Source organism: Chinchilla lanigera, unplaced genomic scaffold (assembly GCF_000276665.1).
Source record: "Chinchilla lanigera isolate Chin_1 unplaced genomic scaffold, ChiLan1.0 scaffold00155, whole genome shotgun sequence".
Lineage (NCBI taxonomy): Eukaryota > Metazoa > Chordata > Mammalia > Rodentia > Chinchillidae > Chinchilla > Chinchilla lanigera.
The window spans coordinates 1,638,040-1,659,161 of NW_004955556.1; the positions used below are offsets into that span (position 1 = coordinate 1,638,040).

The 21,122-nt window shown below is 37.9% G+C and overlaps 1 protein-coding gene across 7 annotated transcripts in view; it reads right to left on the reverse strand.

Annotated features, from left to right (window-relative positions):
- Mapk8 (mitogen-activated protein kinase 8) overlaps positions 1–21,122 on the reverse strand; it is a 111,992-nt gene that overhangs the window by 44,488 nt on the left and 46,382 nt on the right. For 5 of the 7 annotated variants that reach the window (XM_005412596.2, XM_005412591.2, XM_005412593.2 and 2 more), the window contains exon 2: positions 12,466–12,549. The exons of 1 other annotated variant lie outside the window; for it this stretch is intronic. The gene's annotated coding sequence lies outside the window, so the exon portion shown is untranslated. Of the gene's footprint in view, positions 1–262; positions 351–12,465; positions 12,550–21,122 lie in introns of those variants that run through there. One more of the 7 variants, XM_005412594.2, reaches the window with a different exon arrangement.

Below are 21,122 nucleotides of genomic sequence, written 5' to 3' on the forward strand. Positions count from 1 at the left end.
CGACTACCTTGAGCTGGGACATTCATTGATCTCTCCCTGCCTTTGGACTCAAGCTGAAACACAGGCTCTTTTTGGGTCTCAAGCCACTACACCACTAGATCTCTTGGTTCCTGGACCTTTGGTCTCAGACCAGAACTATACCATCTGCAATCCTGGGTCTCCAGCTTGCCAAATGCAGGCCTAGGAGCTTGTCAACTTCCAAGATCACATAAGCCACTTCTTTACAATAAATCTCTAGGCTCCTAGCTATCTAAAATGGTACCTTTTAGTCCACTCTCTTGGCCCATCATGCTTCATTTTTCTTCATAGCACTTCTCACTATTGACTGGTTTACTTCAGGCTTATTATCTGCTTCACTGAAACATAAGTACCATGAAAGCATGAACTTTATTCTGTTCATGAAGAAATCAACAGTCTCAAAGAGTACCTGGCAAAGATGCATTCAAGAAGGCTGTGAATGAGTGAACTAGTGAACAAACTCTAAGTTTCCACTGTGAATTATCTGGCACACTCTGCCTCTCCAGGAGTAATGCACAGGAAAGAAAGAATATGACTAGCCTTCATTATTGCTGGTCATGCAGTCTCCATTGCAGGCTGCTTCATATGCCCTTAGCTTTAGGTCACAAGCTTGCCCTGATCTCTTAAATTATGGCCAACATGGTTGAACCACAGGCAACAGGACCCATCTGTGCTAACAACAACTATGGCTGCTTCCTTTTAGGAGATAATAACCTTTAGGGTAACAGCTCTGCAGAAAGTGGGCCTTCCAGAATATAATAAGAGTTTCTTGGCCTCACACCTAACCAAGCCACTGTTCTACTGTATGTATTGTAAGACTATACTTAACATCATTCTTCACAAGCTCTCAACTGGCCTCCAAATCATATCTCATCTATTGCAATTCTGTATATTTTTCCAAGCTTATTTTTTCAATTATATTTCAACCACAGGGTGCATCCTAGGGTCATCCTCTCTTCATCCTTTTCAAAATGTAAGTTAGGGCTGACTAGCCATTTGCATCTCTCTCTACATGTGCTTTTTTTTTTTTTCCTAAGACTGACCTGGATGGCATGGAGGCAGCACCAATCTTGGGCTGTGTGGCTCAATCCTCTATGGCAAAACACGACAACCAGCCAGCTCTGGGGCTCTAGTGAGACTGCCTGATCATGTTTCAGTTGTTCTTGTCACTGGGAAAGCAGAACCTTACTACCACTCTTTAAGAAATCAGAAACCTAAACTAAGAACACCAGGGTTCTATTCCTATTCTTGCCTAGGGCATATTATTTTTTAAAGAAAATTATTTTATAACACCATCATGAAGATTATACACAGAACACACAGATGATGGTGAGAGCGTGAGCTATCTTTGAAAGTGAAAGGAAGTGCTAGAAAAGCCCTCTAGAAAGAGGGCTGGTTAGTAAATTTCCCCCATTTCTGCCCCTTCAGGGATCTTTATATTGATTCCCAAAGCAACCACAAACCTCTAAGGGCAAATTACTTCCTTCTTTCCCACTCCAGTTCAAAAAATGTCTCCTCCTTTGCTCCCTTTATTTGAGATGAGAAGTAGGTCTTCTCAAAAATGATGCTATTGAAGGACCAAACCATCAGATGGCTGGAGGATTCCACCGGTCAGTGAATCTTTTTTTGTGCTAGTACCATGCTGCTGTTTTGCACCTATAGTTCTGAAATCCAGTATATTGTGATGCCTCCTATTTTGCTCAGGATTGCTTTGGTTATTTTCAGTATTTTTCTGCTTTAATGTGAATTTCAGGATTTTTTCTAGTTCTGTGAAAAATGCTCTTGGTATTTTAATAGGGATTGCATTGAATCTATTGATCTCTTTTGGTACTATGGCCACTTTAACAATATTAATTCTGCCAATCCAGGAACAAAAGATGGCTTTTCCTTTTTTATCTCCCCTACCCCTGAAGAAAATTCAGGGCCTTGGCACTGACCTATATCCCTAGACTTTTTAAAGTATTTTTGAGACAGTGAGTCCCTAAGTTGACCAGACTGGGCTTGAACTTGAGATCCTCCTGCCTCAGTCTCCCAGAGTACTGAGATTACAGGCATGCGCCACCACACCTGGCTTATCTTTGCATTCCTAATATCCACTCCATTTTTTTTTCAGAGTTCTGTAATTTTCATTAGAGGTTTTTCACCTCTTCAGTTAGATTGATTGCTAGGTATTTGATGTTATTTTAAAATTGTTATGGACTTTTTTTTCTGGTATCTTCCTTTGGGTTCATTATTGATGCACATGTACACTATTGTTTTTTGTGTGCTGATTTTGTATCTTGCCACTTTGCTGAACTTATCCGACCTAAAAGTCTTCTGGTAGAGCTTTTTTTTGGGGGGGCTGTCCTTCTATATAAAGAATCATATCATCTGCAAATATGAATAATCTGACTTCTTCCTTCACTATTCATATCCTTTTTTTTTTTCCTTTCTCTCACCTCATTGCTCTCACTATAAAGTTTAAGCATAATGAACAGAGTGCTGAGAGTGGACATGCTTGTCTCATTCCTGATTTTAGAGAAAACATGTTAAGATTCCCCCCAGGATGAGGTTGGCTGTGGGTTTGTCATGTATAGCTTTGTAAGTCTGAAGTAAGGTCCTTTTCTATCTTCATCAGGATTTTTTTTTTTTTAATTCATGAAGAGGTACTGAATTTTGTCAAAGGTATTTTCAGCATCTCTGTAATGGTTAACCATGGAGCTATGTCACAGGAAAGTGAAGCTCCATGAACTCCTATAATCCCCACCAAAAATACACCATTAATAAGTACTGAGACTTCATAAACTTGTTAAAAACAAGGTGAAGTAAAACCAGCAGGCAAGAAGGAACATTTCAGAATTCTCTGTTTACCCGCCATCTTTAAAGCTGAATGAATGTACACATAACTGTATACTTCTGCCTTTTAGCCTATCGTGGTGACTCTCTAATTTCAATATGCATAAGAATTCACGTTCAGGAGTGTGTACACAAAAGATTTATATCAACTTTTATGAACCAGGGAATTTACAAGGGTGGTTCTGATTATGGCCTTACACACTATCTTTAAAGTCTCTAACCCCAAAGACACAAGTTTCCAGCATTCCTAACAATCCAAAAAACTAGTATAGCTAAAATACCCACTAAAATTCTTTTTTTTTTTTGGTTTTTCTCCGGTACCGGGAACCGAACTCACGACCTTGCGCCTTGCCAGGCAGGCGCTTTGCCACTGAGCTAAATCCCCAGCCCTAAAATTCTTTAAATAAGAACATACAGTAACACTTTAGGGCACAGCTCTACTTAAACTAGAACTACACTAAATGTAAGATGCTCATCCTATGGGGGACACACAGTACTAACAGAGAACAGTACATTCCCATTTGGAAGGGCATGTGCTCTCTGGGGTGGGGAGAATTACCTGTACTTTATAAACTGTCATTTTGTCTCTAAGACACATACATCTGCAAGTTTTAAAAGTTAAATTCATGTAAAATGAAATGTCACTACCATAAACATTAAAATAAAAAGCTTTCAGAAAAAGGTCAATCTTAAAAGTATTAATTTATCTAAGGTCTTTCCAGACAATGCCCCTCTAGATATGAGTTTCTTCTATCTCCTCCATTTTCTGTACTACTATCTTAAAAGGAAGAGGTCTCCATAGAGCCTGTAGAAAGTATAGGGTAAATCTCTTGTGTCTATATCTATATAGTTAGCACATTTCTTCCTTTTTGTTTGCTTTGTTTTGAGACAGGGTCTTGCTATGTAGTTCAGGCTGGCCTCAAATTCACAACGATCCTCCTGCCTCTGACTCTTGAGTCCTGGGATTACAGGTGTGACATTTCTTTCACTGCCCATGAATACAAAAGTATTACAGCCAAGAGATAACGTTGATGTTCTCGCTATCACAGGTTCTTTCTACTAGGTACACAACCATATCTAGTTTGCACTTTCTTGTGGGGAGACTCTGGCCCCTATCCACAAAGGGAAAAAAAAGGTCTAGTTTGTACTTCCACAATAGAGTTTTATAAGACCTATTTGTAAAATAAAGTTAACTCTTAGTTTTATTACATTCCTTCACAAACTGATGCTTAGGAATGTGTCCCTTCATAATTTTTATTTTGAGGAGGATGACTAACTAAATTTAGTGGTAGCCACATGAAATCACTAAGCCTCAGAACTTATTTCCAAGACTTTATTCAGATATTCATACTATGTCTATAAAGATCTCAGAACTCTGTACTGGGTATGCTATCACCATAATAATTTAGTTAATTGGTATCTAAAAGTTTAAAATTACTTTGCAATCAAAATGCAAAAATCTCAAAATACTAGGAAGCTAAATCTAGGATGTGCAACTGTATCTAGATTATTAACATCAGTAGTTAAAAAGCTACGTCAAATTCTCTTGATGTTCAATAATAAAAATGAATAATTGTAAGAACATATTTTCTGAGGTAAAGGTATTTTAATTATAAATTTAACAAAAATTCATACTAATAAACTTCTATAAAACTTGTTTAAGTTTTTACACCAAAAAGCATGTTTAGTTTTAAAGGAATTTTTGTACTATGTACAAAGTTGAGTTAAATCTTCACTCTACCCAAAAAAAAAAAAAAGAAAAGAAAACTGGTTGCACAAAATAACTCATTTTTGGAGTTAGACTGAAATGCCTGATACTTCCTAATAGTAACTTTTGCCAAGTATCTTACTGATCTGATTCTCAAGTCTCATAAAATGTTGATCATATTCAACCATCACCAGAGACTTCATAAAATCACAAATCAAGAATAGTAAATAAGAAGTGTCCCAGATGCATCTTATAATTTTATTCACATTAGTTAATTCCACATATAATTACCACTAGTTTATCTTGCCAGCAATATAATTACGATCAGAATTTTAAAAAGTGCTACATAGGTGTTAGAAGAAAACGATTCCATGACAAATACCTTTCTGTAATTAAATGTGCCTGCTCCAAGCAGGAAAAATCAAATCACTGAATTTCAGGGTAAATTATACCATGCTTCAGAATCTGAAAGCTCAGCAAGATGAACAGAAAACAATACTTCCGTTTGACTGTGATAACCAGATAGGACAAATCTAAGTCGAAGACTTGCAAGATTGTTACAAAGTGTAATTTTCTAGGTATAAACCTATTATCAATTACTCAGAAACAGCTTCAATTTTATGCTCTATCTCATTTTCAAGTTGCCCTTCATAGGGTATGGCCTATACCTGTGCCATCAAAATCTTTTGTTTCTAAACTAGTGACACAGGCTAGAAATATAAAAAGATCAGTTTTTTAAAATATATAAATCTGTACCAGATACTAAGTATTTCTCCTCTTTCTCTCTTTAGGTCTGATTTTTTTTTTTTTTTTAAGGCAGGGCCATGCTATACAGCCCAGGCTGGCCTCAAACTCACGATGATTCTCCTGCCTCAGATGCCTCCGTGCTAGGAGTATAGATGTGTGCCACACCTAGCAAAAAAATTCTCATTTTTGAGTGGACGCCGACTGAGAAGTAAAAACTCTCAGAGAGGAAAGCCTGCAGTTTTTGGCAATCTATTCCTGATATTTTTCTTTTTCTGTCATCACTCTTTTGGATAAAAGTTCTGCAGTCTCTCCCTTATTTTTCTTAACAGGCTCCTTCAGAGCCATACACGGGTGTTTGTGTTGCAAAACACAGCTGAATCTTGGGTGCTTTGATCCTGGATATTGGTCCTTGTTTATTATGGGCTTTCTTACAACAAACTGGTGGACTGCATCTTCTTTAGAAACACTGGAACATTTGTAGGTTCTGCTAGCTTACCAAACCCCATGCTAACAAGGAACACTAGTATCAGTCCAGAAATATCCACCCCCTCTTTTTACACATTAAGTTGAGAATGCTCAGAATAGAATCCACAGTATAACTCTGAATAGATTTGTGCTTTCTCTGTCCATTTCTCTGTGTCCTGTAACAGTAATGCCCCTTAGAAGCAGGGATACCTGCTACTCCTGTGCCAGGATAACTGCTTCATGGGTGTCAACCAACCTTGTTTGCCATTCCCATACCAATATGAACCACACAAACCTTCCATTCTTTACCCAGAGGACCAGCAGCAATTGCAGCCATGAGTTTCTCATTAAAAGTGTAATTTGTGTTCACTGTTTAGTTTAATGAGTTTCTGACAACCAGTGGTTATGAAGAAGATATTCATCTTCATCTTCATGCAGTAGATTGCATTCTACATGTCACAAAAAAGAGGTTTTCCTCTGATTCTTTACCCTGCTCTACAGGAGATTTAAAACTTTCAGAAGTAAATTAATTACAAACGGGAAAAGCTCATGACATTGGTTATAGCTTGTATCTAGATGTCTCCCCTCAAAGCCTCACGTGATCCTAAGAGGAGATTTTCAGAGGTGGCTGGATTTAGAGTGTGTGATGCTGGAACTCATTCATGGTGTGATACTAGGATTAAGGGTGTTCCACTCTGGGTGAGAGTGGTACCCGCCCTGGGGCTGATAGCCTGGGTAGAATATAAGGGACAGAAAGAGGGCTGCTGTTGTTGCTCTCTGCTTTTGCTGCCTTTGGCCTGCCATGAACTGCTTCTCCTTTGTGACATCCCTCTGCCTAAGAGCTAGCCATTTATGGACTGAAACCTCTACAAACTGTGAGCTCCAAAATCCTTTCCTCTTCTGACTTTGAGTGTCAGGTATTTTGCCTCAGTAATAAGAAAAGTAACTAAAAGTAACATCATTTAAAGACAATTTAAAAATAACATGAGTGTTCAACAGAAACAATAAAATGACTTGGGGTTTGGTGGTTTGGATTCACAAATGTCAATAGTGCCAATTAAGTGTTAAGTGTATTAATTTGTACTGTGAAACAGTGAAGGATACATTTGGTCTTGTCCCTACTTCCTGGCATAAAACTCCTAAAATCCTTGGACTCTCCCAAGTGGGTAGAGTGTTTTCGTTGGGAGTGAGCTAATAACAGGGGTTCTTACATAATCTCTGGATGACTGCTGCCAGGGAGAACCATCCAGTGGTTAAATGGCTCAAACCATGTCAAGGAGGGGATAGAATTGAAAAAGTTAAGCAAAGTGCTGGAAAACTGATATCCAATGATTTAATCAATTATGCTTATGTAACAGTTTCTAGAAAAAGCCAAAAGGGCTGAATTTTGGGGGAGTCCAGATGGTTGGAAAGAACACGGATGCTTTACACTCCTCCCACACACTGCCTTATGAATCTCTTCCACTGAGCTACTATCTGTATTCTCCATAAATCCCTTTATAATATAAGAGTAAATGTAAGTAAAGTTTTTATCTGAATTCTGTAAGCCATTCTAGAAAATTAATTGATCCCATCACTGACCTATAGGCTCTGAGGCTACTTCTAGGCAGACAGTGTAAGAGCTGAACTGAATTACAGGACACCCACCTAATTTCTACTGGAGAATCTTTAGATCTGGCTGCTGGTAAGGAGGAATTCTCATACATTTTGGTGAACAGAGTCCACAGAATTATTTTGTGTTGTAAAAGTATAATAGGAGAAACATTTGTTTCCTATATCCTCCTCATATATACAATCAGTTTTAAATTACAACACACTAAAGTACTTCAAAGGAAAAAGATCAGTGATGGAAACCTTTTAGAGATTTCAATAATACAAACATCACACTATGTTCACCACCACTGAAAAAGATCCTTGAATAACAATGTCAAATAACTTCATGCAACAAGTGAGGGAGAAAGTGGCATACTGGAACCACTCAGTATAAGATCAAGTGGTCCTAACAGTACTCCAAAGGCTTTAGTCTTGTTATACCCCAGAGTAGTAACTACAACCTTCCTGAGTTAATAACTAAATGGCCAGTATACTCCATTTCAGAAAGCCAGAACGTAGCTAACACCTTTTCATAAAGAAGGTAGTAAGAATTTTTAAAATGTTAGTATATTGGGGAGATTTAAAAAAATCACATCTAAAGTACTCCTACATAACCACTGGTAATAAACTTACTGCCAAAAAGCCAAGATCCTCTAAACCTTTATAATGTCTCCTGAGCTCTGGAGAGCTACCCTCAAGTTTCTCTGCAAACTGCTGAAAACTTGCAAACACCTTTTCTCTGATTACTTCTACTTTCCAATCTTAAATATACCAAAGAGGATCTAATCACTATATTGCTTAGTACATTAACAGCTTCAATTATGATCTCTTAATTTTGTTTCCCTGACCTCTCTCCTATACTGTCACAGTCTCTTGATCATCTCAGTAAGATGTTCCAATAGTAGTCAAACTTAAATACTGAAAATATAATTTTTCTTTCCTTCAAAATTAATCTGCTTTTCCTTCCATGTCTATTTCTTCTATGGGAAACGTTATTCTCCTAGTAAAGCAAGCTGGAAACCTCCCAGGAAGCTTCTAGTTTATTCTCCTTTACTGTCACTTGCATTTTAGGACTGGGCCTCACACGGACTTAGTCTCATTTTGCACTTCAAGACCAGGGGACTTTGTTTTTTTTTTTGGTTTTGGTTTTTCTCCGGTACCGGGAACCGAACTCACGACCTTGCGCTTGCCAGGCAGGCGCTTTTGCCGCTGAGCTAAATCCCCAGCCCCTAAGACCAGGGGACTTTAACAATTCACTTTTCCATTCGTCCTCTCTTTTTGATTTCTTCACTCTCTCACTTTGTATTTCACGATCCATCTTTCAGGCTGCCATTACATCAACACCATGAGCCTGACTAGGTGTCTCCTCCTTTTGAGCCTATACTAGACTACCGAACAAAACAAGCACAATGGTGCATGTTGGTGCTGCTTTTTCGATTCAAGGCCTCCAGTCTAAGCCAGGTAAAACATTTTACATTTCCTAGTCCACTATCTTCTCTAATTTCTACAGTATTTATTGAAAAGTGTCACCCTATTCCTTAAAACTGCAATTCATTTTATTTGTATGTAATTGCAACCCCGTTCCAGAGAAAATAAAAATCAGGAAATAGCTTCCATTTACTAAGTCAGTTTCCATGAACTTTTTTTTTTTGAGACAAGGTCTCATTGTGTAGCCCACACTGACCTTAACTCGCTATGTATCCCTGGCCTCCAGCTCACAATCTTCCTGCCTCAGCCTGCCAAGTGCAGGGATAAAAGGAGTGAAACTACCACACCTGGCACAACATACTTTATTCTTCACCATTACCATGTAACAGTACTCTAAATAACTCTCCAGATCCTGCTCAACTGATTATCACACATACTTAAAAGTTCAACTTGGCTGCCATCACAGTCTTAGCCATGGGCCCCTCTCCCCTTTCCCTCACAGCAAAACTGGTTATGCAATGTTTGTATTTGCTACTTTGATTTCTGTTATGATGTGTATCTAGATGTCCCCCAAAGCCTCAGGTGGTCATAGGTAGGGCTTTTCAGAGGTGGCTGGATTTGGAGTGTGTGATGGTGGGATCAAGGGTGTGTGATCACTAAATTAATCTACTGATTGGTTTCCCTAGGATTCAGAGTACCCAACCCTGGGTGCAAGTATTTCCTGCCTATAGGGTGGGTAGCCTGGATAAAATATAAGGGACAGAAACAGGGATGCTGTGGTCACTTGCTGCTTCCTCCCTTCTACCTGCCCTGCTTCATCAAGAACTGTTTCTCCTTTGTGATGCCCCTCTGATATGCTACCCTGCCTTGGAGCCAGCTGCCTATGGACCAAAACCTCTACTAATTGTGAGCTAAAATAAACCTTCCCTCTTTTAACTTTGGGTGTCAGATATTCTGTCTCAGCAACAAGAAAAGTAACTAAGACAATTTCTTTGCCTCCCCCACAATAATCAATCCCGATCTTACCAAGTTGAATAAACCCATTCATGAAGATCATCATCCATCCCCTTGCTGCAATACTCAACAGAACTTTACTCTTTGTGCAGCTCATCAGCATCTGATTGATACTGTCAACCTAATTCTCTTGCCTGAAACACTCTTTCCCCAGGTTCCTAAAAACACTACACACTACTGATTTGTATTACTCCTTTCTGTTCCTTCCCAACCTCCCTTGTAGGCTCCTTTCCCCCAGCCATCCCTCAGACATGATTCCTGTGAGGGCTGGCCCTCTTCTTTTGTTACATACTCCCAGGATAATTTCATCCATCCTCATGGTTTCAATTATCACACATAATTGAACAAGTAAAAATATTTACTGTGTGCTACTGAACTCTTTCTTCTAGATACATACTAGATCCAGTGTGCTATTCCCTTGGATGTCTCAAAGCTAACTCAAACCACACAATACAAAAATAAATCCTTCATCTCTCTCAATTTCCACTAAATTTGCTTCCTGCTTTTCCAGTGGTAGGAGCCACTGGAACTGCTATCAATATCCAATCAGTTAGTTATTCAGGCCAGAAACACAGACATTAGCTTTGACTCCTTATTCTCCCACATCCAACCTACCATGTGATTCTGGAATGTCAAGCTTTATCTGCCACAAATCTGTTCTCCTCCTGTTCACCAACCTAATTCAGACCAACATTATCTATCACCTGGGTTACTGTAGTCTCCAAAGGGGGTTCCGTGCCTCTAATCTTTCTGGTCCCAATTCTTTATGGTGCAGCCAAAGTTTGCTCATCCTAAGAAATCAGCCCAACCTGTAACTCACTTCACCCCTTTAGCTTTGAGAGAGATGGATTCAGAAACAGTTATGTTTCTGCTACATGGCCCCATCCTTCAACCACAGCAGGCTACATCAAGAACAAACAAGTTACGTAAGTAGCCAATCAGACTCTTTCCAGGGGATTTGGAACTATCAGTAAAACCCGAAGATTGTGGATTGGTTTTGTTGTTAGAGAAGCACAAAATCCAGCATACACAGAACAATGAAGTGGATACAACAGAGAAAAAGCAAAGACACAATGACATGTAGTATAGGAAAGTGGGGGAGTACCTGATGTTAACTGGTAACCACGGATGATTCTAAAACTGGTCCAGCATTTCCTACCACTGCATACTCTGGGCTTCCAGGATCACTCTGCGTGCTTTTGCTTGAGTTAAATCCTTTTAACATTTAAATTTGGTTCTGAATCTCCCTTGCTTAAAATTCTATTATGGTTCCTTCTGCCCAAACCTTCATTAGGAATTCTAGGGCTTTGAATGATTTGCCCCTGGCCTTCCCTTTTACCAGATCCTCCCCTCAAACCAATTCCATGGATTCTAGTCACAATGAAGTGTTTTTAGCGTATCCCAATCTCTTTCCTTCAAGCCAGCACAGGTTGGTTTGTCTTTTTTTTTTTTTTGGTTTTTCTCCAGTACCGGGAAACGAACTCACGACCTTGCGCTTGCCAGGCAGGTGCTTTGCCGCTGAGCTAAATCCCCAGCCCCCCAGGTTGGTTTGTCTTGTTCCATCTGCACCACACTTCCCTGCTCACTTTCCCTAGTGATCTCCTCACCCACAAGGCTTCAGGTTGAGCAGCCAGTGCACCCACTTAAAGAGCATTCTTGACTTTTCTCCAGTACTCAGTCTCCTGGTCACCCTACACTAAAAACACTGCAAAGGCCCAGAGCATGTTTTGTTCAAAGCTCAGATCCCAGAATTTATATTTTTTAATAAACTAGTTGTATGGATTTTATTCGAATGTACTGGCAAATTGCCTTTTCCATTTCCATAGATACTTCCCTATTTCAAATTCATTTCTTCTCTGAACTACTTCAAAGATTTCTTAACAATTCTTTCCTCTGCTCAAAAGTGGACTCTAACAAAATCCACCCAACTATTTTTAAAAATGTCTTGAACATATCAAACTTTTCTTCCTTTCTGCTTCTGTTCTCCTTATATGAAATGCCCTTCTCTGCCATTTCCAAGTGTTCAAATTACCATCACCTAAGGTTAGGACAATGAATTTCATTCATACCCCTCATGGCACTTAGTTGTTTCTCAGATTGTACTAAAGATTATTCTATTGATCTAACTAAGCTTTTCTGTCAACCAAGAAATATCAAGTTTCTTAGCTACGCAAAGTCATTCAACATAAATGAAACAATGAAGTTATTAATGTTCACCATATTTTCCATAGTAGTCATAGACACACATAATAAAACTGTATTTGCACAGACTTTTCATATTTTAAATGCTTTCATTACCAATGGCTAGTGCTATGTTGTTTAATAACATCCTTTAAAAACAATTAACTTGAAACTTATTTTCTATTACTTTTAATTAATTTTAAGGGTACACAGACAACGATAGTATCTCAATCAATACTGACGTTTTCTTTGTCAGCTTGATACTTGGGATAGTTCTTGGTCTAATACCTTCTAAGCATTGAGTTAAATTTCAGAAAACAAAACTCAAACAACATTTAGTGATTACGTAGCAGGAAGGATTCAAGAAAGGAAGAATTTCTTTTATTTTTTTCTGCTACTCAACTACCATAAAGGTTTTCAAATATTCAAACTGGTTTAGCATAGTCTGTTCCTAATATTTAGGGTAAAAAACTTACTTTTCAATCCTATATGGCAGTGCTTTCCAAACTGAATCCCAAACCATTGACAGATCATGAAGTCAACTTAGTGGATTCAAATTTCTTAAAAAATCAAAGAGAAAAGGAAATATCAGAATGCAGACCATGTTATAAGGACATTTGTGAAATTTATGTTTATATATAAGCAATGCATACTGCAACACAATAAAAGTCATCCCCTCTCCCCAATGGAGCACAGTAAAAAAAAAAAAAAAAATCAAAATAACAAAACAACAGTATTTATAAGACAATGGTACTTACATACTCATTTTCTACAAACCTACCTAATTTTCAATTAACAAAAAGTTATAGCAGGTTAAATATTTAAATATACACAGGGACTCTCTTCTTACTACATAAGGACATTTTTGTTTACTTCAAATTCAAAATAAGGGGGGAAAAACCCTGCATAATTAGGGGATTTTCATTTGCCTTCAATTTCTTGTGGACTTTACTTATCAAAGACATTTGGAAATCTGTAAGCGTATTTGCTAGCTGATTCAAAGACAACTACACATTGACATTTATCATTACTAAATAAGGAAGTGACTAAACAATATAATTGCTGAGGTTTAGATGAAGTTGATTAAGCAAACTAATCAATCTATCATGTCATAATTATAGCTCACTAAACATGGTCATTCATCGAGGACTGAAACAAAGTTCCTTTCTTACAGTTCAAGTATCATTCAGGTTACATAAGTATCAATACATAACATGGCCAGGAATTCAACACTCTTTTTAAAAACACCTCTGCCAAAAAGTCTTTATAGGCAAATGAGTCCTTATAGATGATATTAACTTGGTTATCAAGAATTGTCAAAAGTTTTGGGATTTCCATACAAAATAACACTGTATAAATACACTAATACTGTCAACAACTGATAATACACAAAAAGGAATAAAAGTGTCAGTATATCTTGTCACTGTATAGGATAATTGTAAGGTGGCATTGGGGGATATAAATTTAGCCTTTGGAAGATGACATCTTAAATGTGGTGACACAAAATGACATCAATGGTTCAGTTAGCAGTCATGATTATTTCTGTTTTAATAGCTGTGACAAAACAACCACAACTTTGAAGCATATGTACTCAATATTTTCAGATAGAGTGACAAAGGACAAAAACTACAGAACCAGGAAAGTATACCACAGCCTCAGAGAAAGATACACCCTTTCACTAATATTTTTAAAAATGTTTTTTTTACTTTATTTTACTCTTGTTTAAGAAAAGTGGGTAACAACCATATTTCCTGCTTTAAAGCTTAGCTACAAGGACCTTTAAACAAGAGAAATCAAGGAAATTTTAAGAAGACACATGAATTCTTATCTAGTTATAGTACTGTTAGAAATTTGTGTACTTTTTACCTTAATAACTGACCATATTACTTAAATCATACAGTATATTTTCAAACTGATGGAAATCATTCACAGTTACTATAATAGATACTAAACATACAAAAACAGTATGCCTCAAGGATAAGACTAAGCCATTAGGTGTCAAAATCTTTCTGGATGAATAAATTTTTAGAGCTTTTTTATATTTTAAGGCTTTCTGTCAAAGAAACAGCATGACTGGTTGCTCCATTTTGACAGAACCAAGTTTCTCTGTAATATTTAAAAATCAATTCCCAAACTCCTTTGTTTGAAGTTAACTGCCTTTAGGATATGCCAGTTGATATAAGAATGAAAAATGGCTCCATTTCAGTAAATAGTTATTTTAGATAGCAATCTTTTATATGCCAAAGTGGCTCAGGCTGTTTTTGGAGGCACAAGCACCATTTTCCCAGGAGACTACAAAAGAAAGAAAAGACACTTCGAAAGCAGATCTGAGATGGGTCCAAACATTTTGCCTTGCCACTTACCAGTTGTTCAATCCTGGGAAATTTATTTAAGCCACCTGATTCCTCAGTTTCATCATCTGTAAAACTGGAGATATTTATACTTATCTGCCAGGTTATTGGAAGAATCAAATAAAATAATGTAGGTAAGGGCTTTTTAAGTAAGAAACTGGAAAATAAGCATTCGACCAGTCTTAGTTTTCTCTCCTTTGTACCTAACTCAAAATAATCTCCAACCATAAACAGGGGATATTTGTTTTTTGTGGTAGTGGGGATCAAACCTAGGGCCTTGCATATGCTAGGCAAGCTCTGTACCACTGAGCTACATTTCAAGTCCTTTTATTTATTTTTTGAGACAAGATCTTCCTAGGCTGCCCAGGCTGGGCCTGAACTTGTGATTCTCCTGCCTCAGTCTCCTGAGTAGACAGGATTACAGGCCTATATTACCATGTCCAACCAAGCATAAGATATTTCTAAAGAATACATTTTATATGTTTTGTTTTGGACAATGTCAAAAATAAGCCTGTCCTCACCGATGGTTACAAATATAATTGCCATTAGCCATTTCATACATTAGTCATTCCAGTATTTAGCTTCAAACTCAAGAAAAAAAAAAATCCATGCATTGGGTTTGCATTTTTATGCATCCAGTTTCTCTGCCTCTACCTGTAGGGTGCCAAGTGCATAAACACTTAGTAAATATTACTACTGAATAGAAGCAAACAGCCCACAGTGCCTTAAAAAGGCTCCTGAAATAATCATATCTTAGGAATGATGCAAAGTAACTATCAGTTAAGAAAAGGATGAGCTATAACTGTGTGCCTAGTTTGAGGCAATCTATATACAGGTTATTGGCAAATGCATTCAAGGCCAAAGCAGTATAAGACAAAAAAAATCATCTAAGTATTCTAATGCACTGTTTTTAATGTTTGATATGAGAAAGACTTAAGCTGTTAGTCAGAAAATATGGTATTTACCATCACACACACTAGTGTAGTGTAAAGCACTAGAATAATGGGTGCAGATAAGGGCTCATCAGACAATCTGAAAGCAAGAGTACTGTACTTGGAAGCAGAAAGCACAGGTGAAGCAACTACAGGGCAGACTGAACTGCAGTGTGGTGCACTTGAGCCATCTAGTGGGTAAGAGAAAAAAGAAGTGAGTTTAATTCTGTGAGAAAAAGTTCTTATTGTACCAATTCTCCTTTGTGAAAACAATACTAAGAAAGAAGTTCTTGGAAATAGTAAATTATAATCCATAATTCATAAAAGACAACAGAGACCTGAGAGTGTTGGGGATAAAGTGGTGATAAATTAATTTGCCTGAGTAAAATTCAGGTATTACTCATAACTAAAGATGAAAATTAAGACAAATGCTGCTTCGTACAGTATTTTTCTCTTTTCTTCTTCTTTTTTTTTTTTTTTTTTTTTTGAGACAGGGTCTTGCTATGTAGTTCAGGCTGGCTCTGAATTCATTATGTAGCCCAGGCTGTCCTTAAACTCGGCATCAATTCTCCTGCCTCAGCCTCCCAAGGGCACACACCATCATGACCAGCTTCCTTATGGTATTTTTCTTAAAACTATGTAACCATCAGACACTATGTAAGTTTATAAGGACATTACAGAAAACAAAACTGATGTTTTTTTTTTCAAAACTGATTTTTTAACAACTAAAGAGGTCTAAGAAGGGCTGCAGGCAAAGTAACGAATAAACAGGACAGCTGTGCAGCTAAAGGCAAACCATGGAATTTTGGTTCTGAGCAAATCCAGGAGACTTAAACCTTTGAACAATAATCCTCTCAAGAAAATTAAAACTCTTCAAAGTTCTCAAGTCAACCTCATGCCTTCTGAAAGTCAGAAACTGAAGTTTGACTATGTCAGAAGCCCCCAATTACTTAAGTGGTGTGACATCATAGAATTCAATTAAATTTGGGGAGCATACTATTCTCATCCATAAAACTGATTTTGCAAAAAATTACTGGTAAGCTGACTCTTAACTCAAAAATTTAATAGTTTTAGGCACACTGTCTCCGAAAATCTGGACATTAGTAAAAAGAAAACATAGCCTCCTGCCAATTAACTGATAAAAGACAAAGCATGTCGCAGGCTCTGAAGAGAAAATAGAGATGTTCTTGATGCCAAGAAACAGGGAAACTAGGTAGCAGGAACAAGCCATTCAACTAATTCATAAATAATGAATTCATATATATTTCAAAAATAACGAATTCATAATAAACTCAGGTTGATTTTACGGCAAAGCAGAAATACGGATCAAAAAAGATACAAATACAATGCCACAGAAACATCTTAGGAATTCAGCCTAAAAAAGGGATGACTTTTGCTTATGAATCTTTCTGAGATTCATTGTGTAGGAAGGGGATGAAAGGAAAAGGATGGAGGAGGAACAGAGGCAAAAGCATCAACTGTCAAGAAAGTGTGAATATGCCATCATGCTAAACCAACAGGTTTTAAGGACTCACTGTCAGAAATAAGGCTACAGAGGCATGAGGAGTCTGTTTCTGTACCACAGACCATGAAGAACTATCTAAGGACTTTAGCAAGGTAAATGAACATAGGCAGGTCAATGGAAATATGATAGGCTTGAGAAACACTGTTAAGAATCAAGATTTGCTAATCAATTGGATATATAGATAACTGAAACTAGAGAAATTCCAGTGTGTATGCATCAGAAAAGGTAGTAATAATCTTAACCCAGGTAGAAAATGTTTTCATTAAGTCACACACATTCTCATTTACATACAAATAAAAATGAAAGGTACAACCAAAGGACGGCACCTCAGGTAAGACCTACATGTAAGCTTTTTTGTGGAAAGGAAAAAAGGGAACAAGGAAAGAAGGGAAGAAATGTACAGCAACAGTTATCAGAGTTAAGAAAAAAACTTGGGAGAAATAACATGACAAGAGTGCAACAGTGCCGAGTGGAAAAAAAAAAAACTATATTGGTTGGAAAACTGAAAGGGAAGTGTGAAAGTAGTAATACTTGTAATACATTTCCTTTTTTCAAAGTGTGAACATTATACTATATGCAACTGGAAAGCATCTAAGTGACCCTAGGAAAGGGAGGCTGAAAGAATTTGTATTTAGTGGCTTCTGTTTTCACACTGAAAAAGGACATAAGGTTCTAAAGAGCAGTAAAGAGACTAGGGAAGAAGAGAAAAGAGAAGATCCTGGAAACAAGAAAAATGAAAACACTGTAAAGTTAATTAAAGCAAGTCAATCAAAATAAGTAAGCCTGACAAAGCAACAGTGGAAAAGCAAAGAGATGAAAACAGTGATTTCACCATGGTAATTCTGAGATTCTAATAATGTGATCTGATGGTGGGATCCAACAATTATGGAAATACTGAAATGGAACTCTTTTAAGAGCTTGTTATGGCCAGGTTCCTTGGTAAAAACGCACCTGTAAAAGCAGCTGTCCTCGTATCATTTCCATAACTCTAGTCAACTAAGGCTTTTCCTTTTGATCCCTTTTGGGTCCCCCTCAAGCAATCACTTTATCAAGATTATAGAGTAGCAAACTGATTTGGTATAGAAAATTTTTAGACATCCCAACGTTCAGTCTGTGGCATGAGTACTTCTGACTGTTTTAAGTCAGATTTACAGTGAGAATCAGGAGCAAAAGAAAAACCCATTTGAAAAATCTGGAGTTTTGCCAGAAAAGAAAAGCTAGAAAACTGAAGCAAAAGACAGCATGGCTGCTAAGAAGATTAGCATTAAAAAGAAGTCAAGCACTTTGCATCAGGACAATAGGAAAAATACCTTGAGTGCATCTCAGAAATCAGCAAGACCACACCCTTCACTGGATCAACAGTGTAAGCTGCTTTGAAAGACTCTGAGAAGAAAGTCCCTAGGTGGGCTGTTCCAGAAGGGCCACATAGTGGATCTGTTTCCAGTAACTATGGTTCACAGAGTTCTGCCATCCATGCACTCAGAGGTCTCTTAAGCCAAGGTCCAAGTGACTGGAGCTATTATTATCCACATGATACTGGTTTTATAGGCATACAGAATGCCAACAGCTGTGGGATAGGAAGGCTTCCATCTACATTTCAGGAGGCCTGGAAGGCCATGCAGTGTGCACCCCCTTGAGAAAGCAGAGCTGTAACAGTGAAGGCAAAAGTACAGTGGAGACCCCAGGAGGGTAAAGAAGCCAAGAATGTGGAACATCTGAGGCAAGTCGTTGATAGTAAGCGCAGCTAACTCAAGACAGAGGCCATGAGCGTTGCAAAAGGTAATGCCACATGGGCAAGCCCTCTGAAGCTCACATCTTGCCCCAGATGCTGGACATGGAGCTATGAGATTTATCGTTTGCCCTGCTAAATGGTGGTCTGATTCCTTTCTATTCTCCTATTTCTCCCTTTTGGAATGAAAATGTTTACCACATGCCATTGTACGTCAGCAGTGTCTGTTGTAGTCAGGGTTTACAAGGGAAAAGATTTAATACACAATGCATAATTTATAGGATTGTTTCATAATATTCAACAAAAAAGTCAAATGCAAAAGAGTGTGGGAGACCTGTTCATACACTAGAGATCCAAAGAATCCAGGTGAGGGCCTCGATCCATCCCACAGCAATGTCCTGAAATCTAGTTGAAGATCTGGAGGTCATGGCATTGTCCTCCACAAGTTCAACTAGAAGCCTAGAGCCCATGACAATGTTTCAGGCTAGTCTGTATCAAAAATCTGCACTGGGAAAGCCCAAAGGTCAGTGGTGGAAGCTAGAAAATCTGCATCAGTGGGATGAAGGATCTGTGCCAGCAAATTGAGGGATCTGTACTGACACCAGGAAGTGATGCTCAAGATTAGGACCAGAGCTCCTCAAAAGAACCACAGCCATCCTCAGCAACAGCAAGGACCCAAGCTCCTCCAATGATGAGAATAGCTAAGTTCACATCAGGAAAGCCAGCCTGACAAGCTTCTCCAAGAGAATCCACAGCACCAGATCTTCTCCTTTAGTTCTCCTTTTATGTTAGTGACAACAATCCTCAGGTGAGCCTTCCAATGCAGAACCACACTGATTCAGTTCAGCTGGGTGTTACAGGCTGACCATTAGTTAATCCACTGCAGTGTCTAAATTTCTTTTTTATTTTAATGGGAGCTAACAGCTAAGAGTTTGCCTTGAGTCTCAGAAGAGACTTTGGACTTCAACTTTTCAGCAATGCTGAAATCCTTGTCAGATAACTCAAATGTCCACGTTATCTCATTGTTATCATGTAATGTCTTTTCTAATTCAATTTGATACTTTCCTGGTTCTTGGTATGAGAGATTCTGTATTGAAGCCTGGATATTTGGAGAGCCTGGATTTGAGTTACATTCTCTTTCTACAACAGCAGGATTCCCCCGACACTGCTTTGCCTGATGAACTGCCCAGCAGAGTAGAAGTATAGTTTCCTCTTTAGGCTTTTGTAGACCTCAGGCACGGAAGAGGGAAAGGAAGGAGGGACTTATGGTACAAAGGTTCAGGTTCAGGTTCAGGTTCAGGTTCCAGCTCCGTGCCAACAGGTATGACTCTTCATATGGCCTCTGCTAACTCTGCTTTGGTATAGCCAGGAAATGGTGAAATCCAGATCCCCCCTTGGCCTTTGCTAATTTGGGTGATTTTTCTGTGCAGTATGCTGTAAGGGGAGTGGTTATTTTCTAAACTTTTAAGTCTTGCTAGGCTATCCTTTGCCTGTTCCTTGGTTACAGAGAATAGATTTTTCTTGGGTCATATTTATTTTATCTACTGATTGATTTATTTATCTATACCTTAGATTCCTAGACTGCTAGCTTACCACATACATTCAGGAATATATGAGGCAATAAGAAAAATCTAGGATTTTTAGTCAAATTATTAGGGTTTGAGGTCTTGAGTTGATTTACCTTCTTTCCACTTTTGGTCTTTTTATGTATTTGTTTTATAGATAATACCCAGTGCTTTCAGCTATACTTAGCAAGAATAAGAAAAAATATGTGTATTTTTGAAAGCACAAGTCTGTACTACATCATTTTAAAGTTTACTTGTATTTTTTCCATGATTAAGCTTACTAGGGATGTAGGCATGTGTATGTGTGTGTTAAAAGAATTTAGACACAAGGAAACATTCCTAATTCATTTCCTTAGTCTCCTTATGACTCTACAAGTACCTGGTAATGCTATTTATTTCACAAAATACGCATGTGGGGAACTACTCCGACTGCTTCAAAGTATCTAAGGATACTTGAGGACTTGACCCTGCTTGTCCAGCACAGGCGCACAGTGGGATACAGTTATATAACCATGACTTAGCACAGGTTAAGCATGTATGCAGTGGTTACAGCACTATGTAAGAATGTAAATATGAAATAACAAACTGTATAAGAATTATACAATAAAGATGCAGGCAGCTCTCACTCTGGCTCTCTGCTCTGCTCCATGCTGCCTGCTGTTGTTGCTGATGTCTTGCACATGTGCGGTCTTTAACCTTCAGAACTCACCTGAAAACCCATCCCCCATAGCAGGCCAACAACGTAAGACTGACTTTTTGGCAAAAAATAAAGAATTCAAGAACTATACACTAGGTGACTCACTGCCCAAATTTAGAAGCACCCATTAGTTAAGACAGAGGATCAATCATAAGGAAATAAAGTATGTGGCTTACAGAAATATTGGATAAAATTTGAAACTAATTTGCTTAATAAGTTTATCCAGATCGCTTCTATTTCCTATTTCTTATTTATTCTTTGTACAGATACTCTCAGAAACAAGTATGTTAAAGTTTCACACTATGACCAATTAAAAAAAAGAATCCTCCCTGTT